General features: G+C 47.5%; 1 protein-coding gene across 4 annotated transcripts in view; it reads left to right on the top strand.

Annotated features, from left to right (window-relative positions):
• The first annotated feature begins 9,399 nt into the window (after positions 1-9,399).
• The window catches only part of TPPP3 (tubulin polymerization promoting protein family member 3), a 341,523-nt gene continuing 330,361 nt past the window's right edge, over positions 9,400-20,561 (top strand). For 2 of the 4 annotated variants that reach the window (XM_030203688.1, XM_030203686.1), the window contains exon 1: positions 9,400-9,630. The gene's annotated coding sequence lies outside the window, so the exon portion shown is untranslated. Of the gene's footprint in view, positions 9,631-10,096; positions 10,189-20,561 lie in introns of all 4 variants that reach the window. The other 2 variants (XM_030203687.1, XM_030203685.1) reach the window with 2 other exon arrangements.

Below are 20,561 nucleotides of genomic sequence, written 5' to 3'. Positions count from 1 at the left end.
TGGTTTCTGCACTATTGGCCCCTGAGAGTGTTAGAGAACACCTGTGGTGAATGTATTTATTTAACCGGGTTAGCTAAACAAACAACCATTATGATTGAGGGACTGGTGTTCTTTTTAGTTTTGCTAGGATTGACTCTACCAATGATTAGCTTGTTTTGTAAGTTCTGTTAAAAGAAATGACAATTTTTACTGAATCAGCAATGTTTCCTTTCATTCTACAAAACTCAATTCCTGTGTCAATAATTTTACATTGTGATTCTTTCAAATTGATGCCTGAATAAAGCTCTTAATTATTAAAACACAGTTTTTTTTTCTTCAACATCACCTCTGGGTAAAAAGCATAGGCTTGGTAAGAGTTAAACTCAATATAGCACACTTTTCCCTGTTTTGGTTACATGAAGTGAATACTGATACTTATCATCAGTGTTCTCCTGTGCATATAGTTATAGCTAACGCTTGTGACTTCACTTTACTAATTGATAAATGTAACAACACTTGACTCTCTGCTCTTTACCTATTCTTTTATGTATAGCCACTCCTTCTTTGATGTTATATTATTTTTAAAATTCAAAAAAAATTAACAATCTGCTTAGAGCAAACAAATAAGAAACTAAAAAGAAATTGCTCTAATTGGATATGAGGATTATCTGTGCTATTATCAAGAGATCTAATATAATAATTTGCTCCTTCAACGTTCGAATGTGTCTCACTGGGATTGTAACCATCTCCTGACGTCATGAACCTAGTGAGAGACATTCGAACGTTGAAGGAGCAGACTGGGCCAGGCCCGGGGCAAGACCGCCCCCGGGGTTCCGCCTCTGCCGCCACCCCCCCCCCCCCACGAGGTTGCCACCGCTCACCCCTCCACCCACCCCAAGGTCCCACCGCTCCCCCCTCCCCAGGTCGCCGCCGCCGCACCCCCCCTCTCCATCTGCCCACCCATCCAACAGACCTGCACAAGTCTCCAGCATCAGAGGCGGCACCAGCTCCGATTTCTGGCCACTGCTGCTTCTCCTATTCAGCAGCAACGACCACTACAAAAACACCAACAACTGATTTTAGGAAGCAAGACGGCACCACAGGCAGCCAGCAGGCATTGGCTGTTGGCTCTGCAGCCGCTCCTCCTCTCGCCTCCACGTCACTGCCCCTGGAGGACGACCCCGGAGGAGCGCAGTGACGTGAGAGGCGAGAGGAGGAGTGGCTTCAGAGCCAACAACCAATGCCTGCTGGCTGCCTGCAGTGCCGTCTTGCTTCCTAAAATCAGCTGTTGGTGTTTTGTAGTGGCCATTGCTGCTGAATACGAGAAGCAGCAGTGGCCAGAAATCGGAGCTGGCGCCGCCTCTGACGCTGGAGACTTGGGCAGGTCTGTTGGGTGGGTGGGTGGGTTGGTGGGTGGAGAGGGGGGAGCGGTGAAGACCTGGGTGGGGGTGGAAGGGGGTGCAATGGCTGCGGCAACATCGGAGGGGGGGGTGAGCGGTGACGACCTCTGGGGGGGCATGGCGGCAGGGGCGGGGAGAGAGGAGAATCGCTGGGTTACTGGAGGGGGGCAGGGGAGAGAGGAGAATCGTTGGGTGGCTGGAGGGGGGTAGGGGACACAGGACAATCGCTGGGTGGCTGGAGGGGGGGCAGGGGAGAGAGGATAATCGCTGGGTGGCTGGAGGGGGGCAGGGGACAGAGGAGACTCGGTGAGTGGCTGGAGGGGGGCGGAGAGAGAAGAGCATCGGTGGGTGGCTGGAGGGGGGCAAGGGAAAAAGTAGAATCGCTGGGTGGCTGGAGGGGGGACAGAGGAGACACACTCGCACCCAGCAGTCTCACTCTCTCTCTGTCACACACACACACTCGCACTTTCACTCTCTCTCTCTCTCTCTCACACAGTCAATCTCACACATACTCTCTCAAACATACACACTCCGAGGAAAACCTTGCTAGCGCCCGTTTCATTTGTGTCAGAAACGGGCCTTTTTTACTAGTATATCATAAATGATTTTAACAAAGGGCCTCAGTAGCCAAGGGTACCAACTCAGTGGACACCTGGTAAGGCTTCTATCATGGGCCACCCACCTCCTCCGAAAAAACCTACAGAATGAAATAACCCAAAACACTCTGTAGTAAAAAAAGGAGTGGGGTAATAATACGTAAATATTCAGTTGACTATAAGCACAGATAATAACAAATAAGCCTAATGAGTATAATATTATATGTCGGAAGAAAAAATATTCAAGAGAGGAGACTAAATATAAAGAACCAATGACAAAGGGAGTACTTAGCTTCAAACCCGGGAAAAAAATCCACATCCGAGAGGTGCCTTCAAAAATTCTTTGACAAAATGGTCTTGCATATGAAAAGTCTCATTAAGTTTTCATATGCAAGACCATTTTGTCAAAGAATTTTTGGAGGCGTTTCTCGGATGTGGATTTTTTCCCCTATCTCCCCTGCCCCCCCCCCCTCCAGCCACCCAGCGGTTCTTCTGTGTCCCCTGCCCCCCCTCCAGCCACCCAGCGATTCTCCTGTGTCCCCTGCCCCCCCTCCAGCCACCCAGCGATTCTGTCACTTCTGTGGTCGTGACCCCTCTCAGGCTTACCTTATTTCTTTCTGGCGGCCAGCTTCTAACCTGGCTTCTGTCTGGTCTTTCTGAGTTAGTTCTGTCTCTGTCTCTGTGTGCTGGCTGCTTCCAGCATGGCTCTGATTACTCCACTATACTGCACCTGTGTGTGTTAAGCCTCTCTGTGCTTTAGTATGCTTTCTGCCTTTGTTTGGGTTTGTGTTCCTCTTGCCCTCTGGTGGCCAGACCTGGTGGCTGCATTGGATTGTCTGTGTGCTGTTTCCCGTTCCAGACTTCAGCCCAGTCTAGTCTGGATCTTCCGGCCTGCCAGACTTGCTTGTCTTGTTTGAGCCTGCACAGCACCCGTAGCTGCCTGGTGATTGCTGCAGCTGAATCTCAGCTGCTGCTAGGCTTATTAGCCATTTGGAAACTTCTGTGTTTGCCTTTTGCATCGCCTAAGACCCTGGTATGTTGGGGTGCTGGTGCACTTCTGCCTAGTCCAGTTTATAGTCTGTAATTCTATTTAGTCTTTGTGTAGCTTCTTGTTCTGTATTGCTTTTTTCCCAATCTTGTTTCTTGTTTGTTAGTCTTTGTCTAGTTCTTAGTTGCCTGTGTTTCTTGTTCAGTGGCTGCCTGGCAGCTTTCAGTTCTGTCTCTTATCTATCAGTGTTTGTTCCCTGTTTCAGTGGCTGCTTGCAGCTTTAAGTTTTGTCCCTTGTCTGTCTGAGAGTGCTAGTCTAGTATTCTGCCTAGTCTCCCTGTGTGCTCTAGCCCCTGTGTGTATCCTGCTGGTTTCCAGTTCCTGCCCTGTCCAGTAAGTCCTGCCGGCCACCTGCACCCAGGGGCTCAACTCCTGAGGAACGGTGGTCAAGTGCAGGTGAAGTCTAGCTGGTCCTGTCAGAGTTCTGCCTTATCCCTGTGTGGGGTGGTTTTGTCTGCCACTGCCGCTCCTCGGCAGTGGCCCAAGGGATCACGATCCTAGTTCCTGCTTTTGAAAACGTGACAGATTCTCCTCTCTCCCCTGCCACCCCCTCCAGCAACCCAGCGATTCTCCTCTCTCCCTGCCCCTGCCACCACGCCCCCCCAGAGGCCGTCACCACTCACCCCCCGATGTGGCCGCAGCCACTGCACCCCCTGCCGCCGCTCCCCCTCTCCGCCCAACAGACCTGCCCAAGTCTCCAGCATCAGAGGCGGCGCCAGCTCCAATTTCTGGCCACTGCTGCTTCTCCTGTTCAGCAGCAGCAGCAGCAGCGGCCACTACAAAAACACCAACAGCTGATTTTAGGAAGCAACATGGCACTGCAGGCAGCCAGCAGGCATTAGCTGATGGCTCTGAAGCCGCTCCTCCTCTCGCCTCTCACGTCGCTGTGCTCCTCTGGGGCAGTGACGTGGAGGCGAGAGGAGGAGCGGTTGCAGAGCCAACAGCCAATGCCTGCTGGCTGCCTGCGGTGCCGTCTTGCTTCCTAAAATCAGCTGTTGTGTTTTTGTAGTGGCCGCTGCTGCTGAATAGGAGAAGCAGCAGTGGCCAGAAATCGGAGCTGGCGCCGCCTCTGATGCTGGAGACTTGTGCAGGTCTGTTGGGTGGGTGGACGGACGGAGGGGGGAGCGGTGGCGGCGACCTGGGGAGGGGGAGCAGTGGCTGCGGAGACCTCGGGGGGGGGGAGCGGTGAGGACCTTGGGGTGGGTGGAGGGGTGAGCGGTGGCGACCTCATGGGGGGGGGGCATGGTGGCAGGGGCGGAACTCTGGGGGCGGTCTTGCCCAGTCTGCTCATTTAACGTTCGAATGTCTCTCACTGGGTTCGTGACGTCAGGAGATGGTTACGATCCCAGTGAGACACATTCGAACATTGAATGAGCAAATTATTATATTAGAAATCATATTTATATTATTTCTCCTTAAATTGATGTTGTTTATATGTTTATGTTTTTCTTTTCCATGAGGACTCCTGACGAAGACCTACATGCCAAAACATGGCCCATGTCGGTTAATGCCTGTATTCAAAATTGCTACCTTTGAAGAATAAACATTTTGGAACATTTATACTGTTGCCTTTGGAACTTGTGGTTTTTGGTGACCTCCACCTTTTGTTTATGCCTGCTGCTTCCTTGTGAAGGTTTTTGTTTTTTGCTTTTGTTTTTTTTTATATCTTTAACAGGGCCTACCAGAACCTCTTTCAGCTTGATGGCCCCATTAGCTGAACTGCAGTTCCTCTTGTGGCAGCGTCTGTTCAATGCCATTGGAGATCAAGATCTTCCAGGTCAGAATACAGCTGAATTGGTCTCTGCTGTGGAACAGCACACTGGTTTGGAGCGAATTGACCAACCTCAAGGGGGTGAGGGGAGGGGGGGGGGAGTTTTTCCAGGAGCTCTGCTAGTACTGCTGGAGGAATTGTGGAAGGGAATGGTGATGTGACACTTGCTTCTCTACCGAACACTCTTGTGAGTAAACCAGCTATGATGACTTTAGATACTATATGGCTTGCTTTTTCAAACTTGGCAAAAGTAATACTACTACTACTACTACTACTTATCATTTCTATAGCAGCAAACCCACCAATACCACAGGCACCACCACACTACAAGGCATTACGACAGCCCCTCAAATTGGCAGTTCCACCGCCAAAACCCACAAACATAAGGCACTTCCTACCAACAGAGATAAGGCTCGAGGGAGAGAGAACACCATAAGCCAACACCCACCTCAAAGGCAAACCCCAGCTCTCGACTAGTGGCCACCTCTCCCTTTTTGCTGAATCCTGGAATCAGATAGCATCAGAAAAATGGATCCTCAACATCATACCACACGGATACTGGATCAGGTTACAAACCCTCCCATGACCCCAGCCTTCACCCAGACACAAAACTCCAGAGGCCATGATCCGCCTTATTCACAAGGAAGTCCGGACCCTCCTCCAGTTCCGCCGACAGAACTCAACCAGGGATTCTACTCCTGCTATTTCCTCATCCCTAAGAAGACCGTAGGAATCAGACCCATCCTGAACCTCCAACAACTTAACAAGTGTGTCCTATGGGAGAAGACACTCATTAGGAACCATCCTCCCACTGATCCAGAGGAATGACTGGCTGGGCTCCCTGGACCTCCAGGATGATTACTCTCACATCCCAATCTACAAATCTCACAAAAATGTCTAGGCTTCTCGGCACTCTGCCAACACTATCAATACCAAGTCCTCCCATTCGGACACTCCTGTGCCCCAAGGGTTGTCACAAAATGGGTTGTAGTCACAGCAACTCACCTTTGCAAGAGCGGGATATGTGTATACCCCTACTTGAATGACTGTCTGCTCATAGGAGCCTCACCCCAGGAGACAGTAACTTCAGTCATTACCACAGCAACTCTCCTCCAGGCACTTAGCACTTGCAACCAACTCAATCACTGGAGTTTATTGGGGCCAACATCTGCACAAAATGCAGCACGGTGTTTCTACCTCTCCTGAGAGGACAAGCAATGTCATACCTGGTGCAATACATGACAGACAGAATCCCAGCACGGACCTTTCTATGCCTCCTTGGACACTTAGCAGCATTAATCTATGTTGTACCCATAGTGAAATTACACATGCGGCCACTCCAGTGGTACTTCAGGAAAAGATAGAACCAGCACAGCCAACCTCTTTCTCAAAACATCAACATCAGACAGTCTGCCCACGAGGCACTAAGGTAGTGGCAGGACCAGAGCAACATCTACAGAGGCAAACCCCTCCAACAACCACAGCACCAGCTCACTGTCACCACTGATGCCTCCAAGCATGGGTGGGGAGCCCACCACCTACAAATCAAAGGCACTTGGTTCTCTGTCGAGGCAAGGCACCACATCAACCTCCTGGACCTCAGAACCATCGGAAATTCACTCCAAGCCTTCGCTCCTTGGATCTCCAACAAGAACATCTTGATCCAACCAGGTCACCATGTTTTACATCAGCAAACAAGGAGGCACAGGCTCCCTCCCACTTTGTAGAGAGGCCTGCAGGATCTGGATATTCGCCCTGTCCATCAACTGCCTATTACAAGCAACCTACCTGCCTGGACTACACAATACACTCACGGACAGTCTCACCTGGAAGCTAGACATCCACGAATGGTCCCTCCAATCAAATGTCACACAGGAACCGTTCCACAAATGGGGCACACCATTGGTGGACCTCTTCGCCAATGAGGCCAACAAAAAGTGTGCACTATTCTGCTCCAAATGGCCATCACAACTCAGGCTGATCCACGATGCATTTACAATGCACTAGGGTAACAGCTGCTCTACTCATATCCCCCATACCACTCATCCACAAGACACTACTGAAGACAGGGTCTGTGTGAATTTGATTGGAGGGACCATTCGTGGATGTCCAGCTTCCAGCTGAGACTGTCTGGGAGCGTGTTGTGTTGTCCTGGCAGGTAGGTCGCTTGTAATAGGCAATTGAAGCACAAAGCCTCATCCTACCTCAGCGGGATGGCAGGCTATCGAAGGGGCCCCTCCTACTGTCAGAGATTCCACACTCTGGCCCCTTCTCACCTCTCAGCTGGACAGTCACCAATATGTGACTGACTCATCCTGCTTGACCATGGAGAAAATGAAGTTTTTTACCTATAATGAGGGTTCTCCATGGCTAGCGGGATCAGCCAGCCACCCGAAACCCCTCCCCCTCCCCTACAGATGATTCTACAAGGCCAAGCTGGGAACACCTGGAGAGGGGGAGGTTGATACAGGTATATATATATATATATATATATAAACAATTAATGCATGCTCAGAGGGAACCTTTTCAAAGGTTTTCCTCTGAGCTCTGGGAGAGCAAAATCCATTTCTGGGCTCATTGGATGACATCACCAATGTGTGGCTGACTGATCCTGCTGACCACTGAGAACCTCCGTTACAGGTAAGTAACTTCATTGTATATCAAGAGTGAATAAATATAAATCTAAATCCTCTCAAATGGGCACTGGTAATAAGAGTGCAGGTCAGATCCTAGCAGGCTTAGTTAATTAACAAACTGTTTAATATTATTATTATTATTATTACTACATTTGTACCCCGCACTTTCCCACTCATAGCATGCTCAATGCGGCTTACATATTATATACAGGTACTTATTTGTACCTGGGGCAATGGAGTTAAGTGACTTGCCCAGAGTTTATGACAAGACTGTCAGTAAAGCTGAACCTGCTTATACAACCCAGGCCAATAAAACTGGGATGATAATCACTCTCAGATTTTCTTTTTCCCTCATGGGCCCTCTAGCAAATGGATATGAGCCAAGTGATGTACTTGCTGACAGTAGGGCTGGGGTGCTAAAAGCTTCTCAACCACTTCCCCTGCTAAATATCCCTTTGCTACCCCATGAACTAGGTCTCATTATTATTATTATAGTAAAAAAAGGGTGAAACTGATCTCTAGGTGCCTAGGCCAGGGATAGCTTTCTTATCTATCATCCAAACTTATTCCTGTGTGAATTTAAAGGACTTCTTTTCAACTTGGGTGCTCCTAAAGTTTCCTGGCATTCAGGCATAATAGTTAACTGGTCAAGATTCAAAGCGATTTAAGTGGTAGTAGGGGCTCCATACTCCCCTCCCTCTCTCCCCAGTCCATCCCTGCCCCTCAAACTTTCTTATTCCTGTGATCATGCCAGAAGTGTCCAAACTAAATGAACAGAAAGGGACCACGGACTGGAGCCTTGTGCTGAAGCACTCTGCAAAGCTCTTCTGGTTCTGCCCCCTCTGCAGTAGGAAATGCATGTCAGATTTTTATCCAGTGCTTTAGCACAAGCCTTTGTGGTCACTTTCTCTTCATTTACTGTGAACACTTGTGGCACGATCATGGAAATAAATAAATTTGAGGCGAAGAGATGGGCAGAGGCAGGAGGGGGTGGGGGAGACAAGAGGGAGAGAGGAGAGTGAGGTGGGGTGTTGGGGAGAGGCATTTGTTGTCAGATTTGCAATTTGCTGCATAGCAGACCAAGACTGTTATGTAGCACGTTAAAAAAAAGTGTGCAGCTGCACAACTGTGCAGTGTAGAGGGAACTTTGCTTGTAAGGTGTAAATCCTTTATAGAAAACTAGTGCAAGCAGCAGAGGATGCATATACATTTATGTGTTACAACTTATACCATGGTTAGATGTATTCATGAACACATGCAAATTATATTATTCTATAACTTATGCATTTACATGTGTGCTCCAACAAAACTTCACCCATGTATATGTCCACTAGCAAAGTCTGTGCCATCAAAGCAAAGTATGCACTGTTCTGCTAGTTGGTATACTACAAGAGGTAATTTATGCATGTAAGTACCCAGAATACTGCCATTAACATGCCTTACTGGATAAAACTAGGCAGTTCCTTATAGAATTATTTCCGTATTGTAGATGCTTTCCTAGCATCTACTTGAAAATCTACACGCTCCTGGTACTCTCGTAGTTGCAAGCTTTCAACTATCTTGCTGCCTCTCCTGAGATTCTCAATAAGAAAATAGGTTATAACACTGGCTGGTACTACAGTGATTGTAAAGTCATTATTATATGCTAAAAACCAATGGGGAACAAAGGTGAAAAGCAATGCATTGTACATTATACCCATGCAGACATATGTAAGAGATATTGATAAGTAACTCAATGTATACACAGTATATGGAACACACAACAACGGACAGAAGAAAAACTCTCCTCTGGGTCTTTCTCGTGATCTTAAATTAGCATAGCAGGAATCACAATACTCAGCTTCGTCTTACTTTCATCCGCATGGACATTGGGAGGGGGGGGGGGGGGTTAATAAAGCCCTGAATATTAGCCGCTGACTACTGTTTTCCTCCCTGTCAGAGGGGTGGTAACGATCTAGTGCTTCCTAGAGAACGTAGGAGAAGCTCTGTCTGCAGCCTGACCTTGGTCACTCAGCAGTCTTTAGCTCATTTATAAATTACACTCCCTTGGTGTTTCACAGGATGTCTCTATGGATACGAGCATAAACAGAAGATAATAATCCCGCAGCCTTTAAAGCAGCATTTCATCTAGAGAGCAGGAGGGTGGGAGCTGGGTTTTGCTGCACAGACTTGTATAGCCGGGCAGAGAAAGTAATAAGAGGTAAGCAGCAATGTTCTCATCTCTCTGTCCTCCTAGAGAGAAACTGCTAAAATTAATAATGTCCCTAATGCATGCTGGTACCCTTAATACTATACATAATAACGACGTTGGTTGCCGAGACAGTTGTAAATGCTGTACCGTTGCCATTTCCGACGTTATCCCATTAACTGTCGGTGATTTTCTGCTTTTTTTTTTCCTGTGGCAAGGAACATGCACAGCTTTCTTCCATTTCTCTGCTTGTTACTGTCTGCAAAGTGATTTGTAGGGTCCGATACTGGAGGGCGCGGTTAGCTCGGAGACATAAAAACTCCATAAGGAGCGTGTCTGGGAGAATATCAGGGCGCCTCCTTCTCTATGTAGACTACAGCATGAGCAGAATACATTTCCAAACTATGTCTAAGGAATACATACAGCCCTTACAGCAAATCTGTAATATCACTGTATAATTTCTGTTGGTGTTGACCAGGAACAGATACAACCTCCAAAGCAGAGTTATCTTCCTGTGACTGATATGGTAGCAAACATTTCAATCCGAGATGCGACAATTTTGTAACTAATGTGAGTGTTTCAGCTTTGTACAGATAATCTACGATTCCAAGCTTTTTGCATGTCCCTGTCAGTGTCTGGCTGTAAGCCACAGGGAAGAGTTTATTGGTCACAGCTGTTTCAGAATGCTTTCATTGTTGCTGAGCTTGAATTTAGCAGGATGGCAATAAATGTCATTCCACTAAAGGAGAATGCTTTTATGGCTTCATAGTCTATTGTAAATACTGTGTATCTCTTCTTATCTAGTAGCAGTATTATGAATTATCAGAGCCAGTCTGTAGCAATACAGAATACCTGGCTTTGATTCCATTTCCTCTGCTGGCTGGGAGTGCTGGGGAAGCATTGTTCACAGCTTCTGGGCAGAGGGAACCTCCTCATGTGCAACAGTAACATGTAAAGGGTAATTCTATAACAGGGCACCTGCACCGACTTGCATTTGGACACGGAAATGTTCAAAATACTGTCACTTTTGTGGTAAGTGTAAGTTTCCATGTAAGTGGCAGCAAAGCAAATAAGTGCTAGTCTTTAAGGGTGCATATAAGTGGCATAGCACGCAAATGCAAGGGGGGTGTTCATATGGGCAAAGCATGAGTGGTGCTGCCACAGATGCATGCCAGTTACAGAATACTGTAAGTTACATGTGCCCTTGCCACATTTTAGCACCCACAGTTATTATGTCAGGTCTACTGCTGGTCTAGCTTTGGACACCTAGATTTTAAGCACCCTCAATACCATATTGCACTAGTATTCTATAACATAATCTAGGCATCCAGAAGCCGTTATAGAATAGACTCTAACTTTGGGGCATTAGGGCACCTAAAAGGAAAAACCCACTTATAGAATTACCACTGCAGTATCTAGACGAATAGGAGCCAACTTTTCAAAATTATTGGGGGTGCTAAGCCCAATGGAAATAACCCCTCCCTGGACACATACAAGGATTTTTCTCAATATTGGGGGTGCTCAAGCACCCACAGCACCCACAGAGTCGGCTCCAATGTGATATTCAGCCAGCAGCATTAAGAGTTTTGCTTACCGCCACTGGCGTTATGCTCAGAAATTCAATGCTGGGCCTTATCTGGGCTTCGGTATTGAATTTCCGGGTTTCTGGATAGCTGGTAAAGCATAGCTGGTTAAAAGCTGACTATCGCACTTAACCAGCTATGGGGCACCGTATAAAGATAGGACTGACTTTTATGTGGTCCTCTTTATGCGATTAGCCTGTCTGGTTAAGTGCTAAGTATTGGCACTTAACCAGCTGAGTGCTGTCCCTGGAACGCCCCCAAAATAGTAGGTTTTAAATACTGCTGAAAATGACCGTGTGAGACCCCGAGCGACATCAGGGAGTGGGCCAGTGGAATAACATAGCCGGACAACAGGTATGAATACAAAATAAGTATTTAAAGAAATGCTCGGCCTGGTCTTTTCATAGGACCGAGATACAGGGTAGCAAAACTTCTGCAGTTCAATGTTCAGTGTAATGACCAGTGGCGGCAGGACATACACAGTTTGTGACTGCTGGGGTTGCCATGCCCCAAATACAGCTGACAAGTCTGCAGTTCTCCACTGGGGTTCAAGTCTGGCTCTGGGCAGTTAATCTGATAAGTCAAATGGCTTACCTCAGCCAGGTCACAGTGGTAAGATTTATTCAGTCAGGGCATATGCTGGGGTTTCTCTTCTTCCTCCCCTGAGCTTCCTTATCTTTAACCTGGCCCTGTCTTTTATATTCCCAACTAAGGGCTCCGCCCCTCCAGCTCACCTCCTCTCAGGGCGGATCTCATGCTCTTAAGGTATTCCCAGCTATTGGAGGGACAGTTCTTAATGTGGCCCCAGCTATTGGAGGGACTTTCCTGAATGGAGAGGGGCAATGTTCTGTAGACTCCCTCACATACCCTCCCCCTCAGCTCAGCTTTTCCTGGTTGAGTACCTGCCATATCGAGGTCCATCTCCCTGGAAAAAAAGTCTGCACTGACATGCTCTCGGCCCGCCCAATGCTGCACCTAATAGTTACGTCGCATCACCCATGCACTGGACTCTTTATGTCGGGCTATCCCTATAGGATGAATAGGAAGTTTCGGCCAAGCAGATAATATTGGAAGATCTCCAAGGCCCACTTCTTATTTTATTATATTTGTTACATTTGTATCCCACATTTTCCCACCTATTTGCAGGCTCAATGTGGCTTACATGGTACCGTAAAGGCGATCGCCAATATTGGTGTGAACAAATACAGAGTGATGTTGTGGCAGAGTAGAGTTCATGTGTGACAGGCACATTGGGGAAGAGTTAAGTTATGTCATGCACGAGCTTTGGTTACGTTGTGTTGCAGAATTAAGACATTTAAGTTGGATTGTTAGGATATGCCTTTTTGAACAGGTTAGTTTTTAGTAGTTTCTGGAAGTTTAGGTGGTCATCCACCTTATAATTGAAAGAGAAAAATGCCTAGATTTCGACCCAAATCGGGAGATAGACGTTTATCTCACAAAAACGAATAAATCGGTATAATGGAAAGCCGATTTTGGACGTTTTCAACTGCACTCCATCGCGGAAGCGTACAAAGTTGACGGGGGTATGTCGGAGGCGTGGCGAAGGTGGAACTGGGGCATGGTATCGGCCGAGGAGAGATGGGCGCCTTTCGCCGATAATGGAAAAAAAGTATGAGTTTGTAGCTAGAATTTAGGGCACTTTTCCTGGACCCTGTTTTTTCACGAATAAGGCCCCAAAAAGTGCCCTAAATGACCAGATTACCCCCAGAGGGAATCGGGGATAACCTCCCCTGACTCCCCCAGTGGTCACTAACCCCCTCCCACCACAAAAAATGATGTTTCACAACTTTTTATTTTCACCCTCAAATGTCATACCCACCTCCCTGGCAGCAGTATGCAGGTCCCTTGAGCAGTTGTTAGCGGGTGCAGTGGACTTCAGGCAGGTGGACCCAGGCCCATCCTCCCCCTACCTGTTACAATTGTGCTGCTTAATGCTTAGTCGTCCAACCCCCCCAAACCCACTGTACCCACATGTAGGTGCCCCCCTTCACCCCTTAGGGCTATAGTAATGGTGTAGACTTGTGAGCAGTGGGTTTTGAGGGGGATTTGGGGGGCTCAACACACAAGGGAAGGGTGCTATGCACCTGGGAGCTCTTTTACCTTTTTTTCTGTTTTTGTAAAAGTGCCCCCTAGGGTGCCCGGTTGGTGTCCTGGCATGTGAGGGGGACCAGTGCACTACGACTCCTGGCCCCTCCCACGAACAAATGCCTTGGATTTATTCGTTTTTGAGCTGGGCGCTTTCATTTTCCATTATCACTGAAAAACAAAAACGCCCAGCTCACAAATTGTCGAATAAAACATGGACGTCTATTTTTTTTCGAAAATACAGTTCGGTCCGCCCCTTCACGGACCCGTTCTCGGAGATAAACGCCCATGGAGATAGACGTTTTCGTTTAGTTATGCCCCTCTATATGTTGTTTTCACGGCGTTTGGTAGTGCGTTCCATAGTTGTGTGCTTATATAGGAGAAGCTGGATGCATAGGTTGATTTGTATTTGAGGCCTTTGCAGCTTGGGTAGTGGAGATTTAGATATGTTCGTGTTGATCTTGAAGTATTTCTGGTTGGTAGGTCTATCAGGTCTGTTATGTATCCAGGGGCTTCACCGTAGATGATTTTATGAACCATGGTGCAGATTTTGAACGCAATATGTTCTTTGATTGGGAGCCAGTGCAGTTTTTCTCGTAGGGGTTTGGCGCTTTCGAATCTCGCTTTTCTAAATATAAGCCTGGCTGCTGTGTTTTGAGCAGTTTGGAGTTTTTTTTATGATTTGTTCTTTGCATCCCGCATAGATTCCGTTGCAGTAGTCTAGGTGGCTTAATACCGTGGATTGTACCAAGTTGCGAAATATTTCTCTCTTTACTGCAAGAGCCTCCTTCTCAATCACTGCATAGTTCTTTTCTCTTGGGAATAATTTTCAGCTAATGTATGCCACCGGATGCTCTTCCCCATTCACTTCCTGGGCCAGAATGACTCCCAGTCTAACCTGTGAGGCATCTATTATACAAAGGATTGGTTGAAATCTGGGCTGACCAGCACCACTTCCGAACAGATAGGCTTCTTTAAACTTTGGAAAGCCACATCCAACTCTTCTGTCTGGGGTATCTTCTTGGGGGCCGCCTTCTGCAGGAGATGGGTTAGGGGTTCTGTTTTCTCAGAAAATACGGGGATAAACCAGTGGTAATAACCTGCTGTCCCATGGAAAGCTCGCACTTGCCTCTTTGGGGTATCAGCACCCTGGTGATTGCTTCTATCTTCTGGATCTGGGGTCTCACTTGTCCTTTCCCAATGGAGTACCCCATATATTGAACCTCTTGTCCTCCCAAGAAACACTTTTTGGGGTTTGCTGTTAACTCAGCGGTCTGTAGACTATCCAGTACTGCTTCTACTTGGATAAGATGGGACCTCCAAGGTACCTATGTGGTCTAGGTAGGCAGCTGCATAGCCACCATGGTGTCTAAGTAGGCAATCCACAAGGTGTTGAAAGGTAGTAGGGGTTCCATGAAGGCCGAACAGGAGCACCATAAATTGAAAAAGGCCCTGGAGTGTCGAAAAGGCTGTATTTTCTTTGGCGGCTGAGGTAAGAGGCACCTGCCAATATCCCTTGGTCATGTCTAGGGGTGAAATGAATCGGGCCCCTCCCAGTTGTTCAATGAGTTCATCCACCCTTGGCATCGGATAGGCCACCAGTTTAGACACAGCATTCACTTTTCGGAAATCAATGCAAAATTATATGCTCCTATCCGTTTTGGGTACCAATACAATGGGGGATGTCCAATTATTTGTGAATTCTTCGATAACTCCCAATTTTAACATATCAGCAGTGGCGTTCCTAGGGGGGCTGACAGCCGGGGCGGATCGCCGATGCGCCTCGCCCCCCGGGTGCAGTGCCCCCTCAGATGCAGCACGCCCCCCCCCCAGCGAAAGGACACCCCCCGTGAAAGAACCCCCTGCCCGGGTGCACGCCGCTGGGGGGGGGGTGCCACGCGCGCCTGTCCGTCGTTCGTTCCATGCTCCCTCTGCCCCGGAACAGGAATGTTCCGGGGTAGAGGGAGCATGGAACGAATGATGGACAGATGTGCACGGCACCCCCCCCAACGGCGTGCACCCGGGGCGGACCGCACCCATCGCCCCCCCCTAGGAACGCCACTGCATATCAGCGACCTCTTTCACCACTGCTTGCTGCCGGGCTTCTGGAATTCGATAGGGTGCTGTTGAACCACCACTCCATGAATTGCGAGGTGGGTCCATCTAGGCACTTCAGAAAACACTTCTTCATTTTGGCATACCAACTTCTCCAGGTGAGCCTTCTGTGGGTCGGAGAACTAGTCGCCAAATGGAATTTGCATAGGTCCGGAGTATTTTATGACTTCCGTGCCAAAGTCATTGCTTTGCACTAGGGCTGCTGCCATAGGGACCCAGTTCTTCAATAGGTTGACATGGAAAATCTTCGCCTTGTCACTTTTCTCAGGCCATGCAGGTGCTGTCTTTTCCACAACTTCATAAGGTCCTTGCCACTTGCATAACAGCTTGCTTTCAGAAGTGGGTAGAAGGATTAAAACTTGACCCACCTGAGCCTTCTCCAGGCAGAGCTTGGCAGCCTCACCCGCTTTCTCTAACCTCGTTTGCGTGGTGAGTATATATTCAGCCAGGTTCTTCCCCAGGCTGAGTTCCTCTTCTCAGGTTTCTCATACTACATCTAAGATTCCTCTGGGCTTTCTCCCCTGTAATAGGTCAAATGGAGAAAATCCTGTTGAACAATGGGGTACCTCCTGGATGGCAAACAGTATGTAAGGGAGTAGGGAATCCCAATTTTTCCCATCTTCGGCCATGAACTTCCTCAGCATTTGTTTTAAAGTTTTGTTAAAATGCTCGACTAAGCCATCTGTCTGTGGGTGATACACTGAGGTCTGTAAAGTCTTCACCTTGAACAATGCACATACCTGCTTCATCACCCTGGACATGACTGTAGTACCTTGGTCCATCAATATCTCTGCCAGAATTCCATAAAAACATAAGCGGTGCCATACTGGGATAGACCAAAGGTCCATCAAGCCCAGCATCCTGTTTTGAACAGTGGCCAATCCAGGTTAGAAGTACCTGGCAAGATCCCAAAACAGTACAATACATTTTATGCTGCTTATCCTAGAAATAAGCAGTGCATTTTCCCCAAGTCCATCTTAATGGCTTATAGATTTTGCTTTTAGAAAGTTATCCAAACCTTTTTTAAACCCTGCTAAGCTAACTGCTTTTATCACATTCACTGGCAAAGAATTACAGAGTTTAATTACATATTGAGTGAAGAAATGTTTTCTTGGATTTGTTTTAAATGTACTACTTTATAGCTTCATTGCGTACCCCCTAATCCTAGTATTTTTGGAAAGAGTAAACAAGCGATTCACTTCTACCCATTCCACTCCACTCATTACTTTTATTTTATTTATTGCATTTGTATCCCACATTTTCCCACCGTGTGGCAGGTTCAATGTGGCTTACATATTGCTAAAAAGGCAGTTACAAAATTTAGATCTGTAGAAGTCTAGTACATAATACAGAAGTACAATAAACGCTTAGGTTGATATATTAGCATATTGTGAGAGAGGTTAATATTGTTTTCCATGTCTAAACTTTTCGTGATGTATGGTGGTATGGGATTAGGCAGATTCAGGGGGGAAACACTTCTTGAAAAGATGTGTTTTCAGGTTTTTTCTGAATTGTAGGTAGTTTTCTGTGAGTTTCAGGTCTTTGGGTAGTGAGTTCCAAAGTTGTGTGCCTATAAATGAGAGGCTGGCGGTATGTGAAGATTTGTATTTTATACATATTATATTAATATGTAGCAGATTTTTTTTTAACGGGCGGCAATAGACCAGCAAATGTAAGACATGCCACATACATATTGCTAGAGAAAAAGAGTATAGAAGGAATGCTTTGCTAAAACAGAAACAGGAACTCTGCTAGCACTGAGAAGCTTCTTGCTGCAGGACTAGACTTAGTTCCGCTCACAGGAAGGAAGAGAATTTTTGTATGTAATACTTATATACCGAAATTATAATTGGCAAATCAGCAGATGTCTATTTTTGTATTTACAATAAAATTTGCTTCCATGATAAATTCACGATTTACAGACCTCTAGCCATCTTTTCTCCAAGCTGAAGAGCCCTAGCCACTTTAGCCTTGAAAGTCGTCCCATCCCCTTTATTATTTTTGTCGCCCTTCTCTGTACCTTTTGTAATTCCACTATATCTTTTTTGAGATGAGGTGACCAGAATTGAGCAGAGGGTTTCAACGTATTATCAACGATGACACCTAGATCCCTTTCCTGGTCGGTGACTCCTAATGTGGAACCTTGCATTACTTAGCTATAGTTCGGGTTCCTCTTTCCCACATGCATCACATTGCACTTGCTCACATTAAATGTCATCTGCCATTTGGATGCTCAGTCTCCCACTCTCATAAAGTCCTCTTGCGATTTAACAAACTTTGATTAACTTTGTGTTAGCAAATTTAATTACCTCACTAGTTACTCCCATCTGTAGATCATTTATAAATATGTTAAAATGCAGCGGTCCAAGGACAGACCCCTACAGAACCCCACTATCTACCTTTCTCCATTGAGAATACTGATCATTTAACCCTACTTTCTGTTTTTTTTAACCAGTTTAAAGCCACAAAAGAACACCTCTTCCTATCCCATGACTCTCCAATTTCTTCTGGAGTCTTTAATGAGGTACTTTTTCAAATGCCACGGTAGTAATTTTCATGTTGTGCAATGCAATAGCTTCGGGATAGTGTGTAGTATAATCAGTGCATTTTTTCTAGCAAAAAAGGTGCCGGTACTCAAATGCTAAGCCATCCTTCAGGGGTGGGGTGATCACTAAGTGACCCACCCCACAACAGCCAGGCCCCCTGCAACCAGTCATAGAATCTATGACAAGGCAGAATTGGTGTGTAGAGCCTGAGCTCTTTCATATTAAAACTTGGCGTTCCTGGGGGGGGGGGGGGGGCGGTGGGTGCAGTCCGCCCTGGGTGCACGAAGCTGGGGGGGTGCCACGCGCGCCTGTCCTCTGTTCATTCCATGCTTCTTCTCTGCCCCGGAACAGGTTACTTCCTGTTCTGGGGCAGAGAAGAAGCATGGAACGAACGGAGGACAGGCGCGCGCGGCACCCCCCCAGCGGTGTGCACCCGGGGGGGGGGGATTCTTTTGCAGGGGGTGTTGCGCTGCACCCGGGGGGGGGGCGCTGTACCTGGGGGGGTGGGGCACATCGGCGATCCGCCCCGGGTGTCAGCCCCCCTAGGAACGCCACTGGGTCCATGGGTCAAATTTAGCAAACAATGGAAAAGGTGCCGGTACTCAGTACCGCCAAGTACCCCCTCAAAAAAAGCCCTGAGTATAATCCAGAATTACTAGGATATACTTACAGCCTTGGGTGGTGCATTCCAGGGGGTCCCACAAAATCCATTGCTATCTGTTCAAATGGGGTGTCATCAAGGGGCATGGGCACAAGAGGGGCAGGTGGGACCCTTGCATGACTACTCAACTGACAGGTTGGGAAAGACTGGCAAAAGAGGTCTACTTGCTTAAATACGCTGTACCAGTAGAACCGGGCTAAAATGCATTCCCAGGTTTTCTCCTTCCCTAGATGACCACCTAGCAAGTGACTATGAGCTAGTTTCATGACCTGCCTACAATAGCGCTGTGCAAATAGTAGCTATATTACCTCTTCTCCCTCCAGGGGTCCCTTGGTTCCCCCACTGCTAACTCCCGGCTCCGTTCCTTCTATCTCGCTGCTCCCTATGCCTGGAATAGACTCCCTGAGCCAGTACGTCAGGCTCAGTCTCTGGCTGTCTTCAAGTCTAGGCTTAAAGCCCACCTCTTTGCTACTGCTTTCGACTCCTAACCATGACTCTCTTACTCAACACCCTCACTTATCACCCCTACCACTGCAATTTCCCCACCCCTAGCTGTATGTTCATCTATCTAATTTAGATTGTAAGCTCTGTTGAGCAGGGACTGTCTTTTCATGTTAATTTGTACAGCGCTGCGTAAGTCTAGTAGCGCTATAGAAATGTTTAGTAGTAGTAGTAGTAGTATACAACAAGTTCTTCTTTACTGTGAAATAGGGGGTTCTATCTTAGTAGGGTCCTGGTTGTCCAAAGGGTTCCCATCTACTGCAATGACCCTAGCTTGGCCACCCTAAGGGACTCATCCTCTGACTGTGCCCTTTTGAAATTCCCTATAGCCCCCTCACTACTCCACTTGGAAAGAGTGTCCAAAGGGTCGGGGTTGTCCGACCTGTCATCTTCTTCTTGCTCTAGATCTACATCTGCAGCTGCTCCTAAATTCAGAGAGCATCTCAGTTTCTCTAACTGCTGCTGTTGGTGGGATTTTGGCAATTTTGGGTTTTCAACACACAAATCAGGATCCTCTAGTAGAAAGGTCTCTGAAAAAGACTCCTCCTTCTTTGGCCCATCAATCAGCCAAGCCCAAATGGCGCTGAAGTTAGGAAAATCCTGTCCCAACACCACTGGATATGGTAGACAGGGCAAGACTGCCACTTCCAGATAAGCTTGCCCCACCGGTGTTGCACAGGGCATTTGAGCTGTCAGGTACTTCCTCTGTTCTCCATGTACACAGGCCAAGGTCACAGTTTGCTCGTAGTTCAGTTGTGAATGGTTGAGTAATTCTGTTTGAACAAAAGTCTTGACATTGCCAGAATCCACTAGTGCCTGATACGGGTGTCATCCTAGCTCCACTTGTAGTACTCAATTTCTGGTTCCTGGCTGAGCAGCTTCTACAAAACTGCAGTCATAAGTGGCCATCAGGTTCACCTCCATAGCACCCACCTCTGTTTCTGGGCAGTCTCTGGCCATGTGACCTTTCTCTCTACATCTGAAACAGATGGGGGCGTATCCTTCCCGTGCCCAGAAAAAAGGGCCACAGTATGCTCATGAGGACGAGGGCTTCTACTGCTCTGACCCCTTCATTTGAGACCCCTGGCTAGAGGGCGGTCTCTGAACCCTTGGATTGTCTAGTCTGGGTCTCTCCTGTCTCCTAACAGGGCTATCAGGTCACTTCTTCTCCTTGCAAGGTCCTGACTCTGGCTGCCTTGGTAGAAGGCCTTGTCTGCTTCTAATGCACTTTCTGGGGTCAGTTTGGGGAGCTGCTGCACCCACTGCTTCATAGACTGTGGTAATCCCTCCAGGAGGATGATTCTTGCGATCTGCAGGCTTGTCTATCCCTCCGGCTTCAGCCATCTCCAGGCAAGCTCCTTGAAGCGGTAGCAGAAATTCCAGGGGTTTTCTTTGGCTTGCATGGAACCCTTCTGGAACTGCTGCCGATAG

This window comes from Microcaecilia unicolor, chromosome 5, assembly GCF_901765095.1.
Source record: "Microcaecilia unicolor chromosome 5, aMicUni1.1, whole genome shotgun sequence".
In the NCBI taxonomy this organism is placed as follows: Eukaryota; Metazoa; Chordata; class Amphibia; order Gymnophiona; family Siphonopidae; genus Microcaecilia; species Microcaecilia unicolor.
Note: the sequence above shows the minus strand (reverse complement) of the source record. Positions and strands in the feature narration are given on the sequence as shown.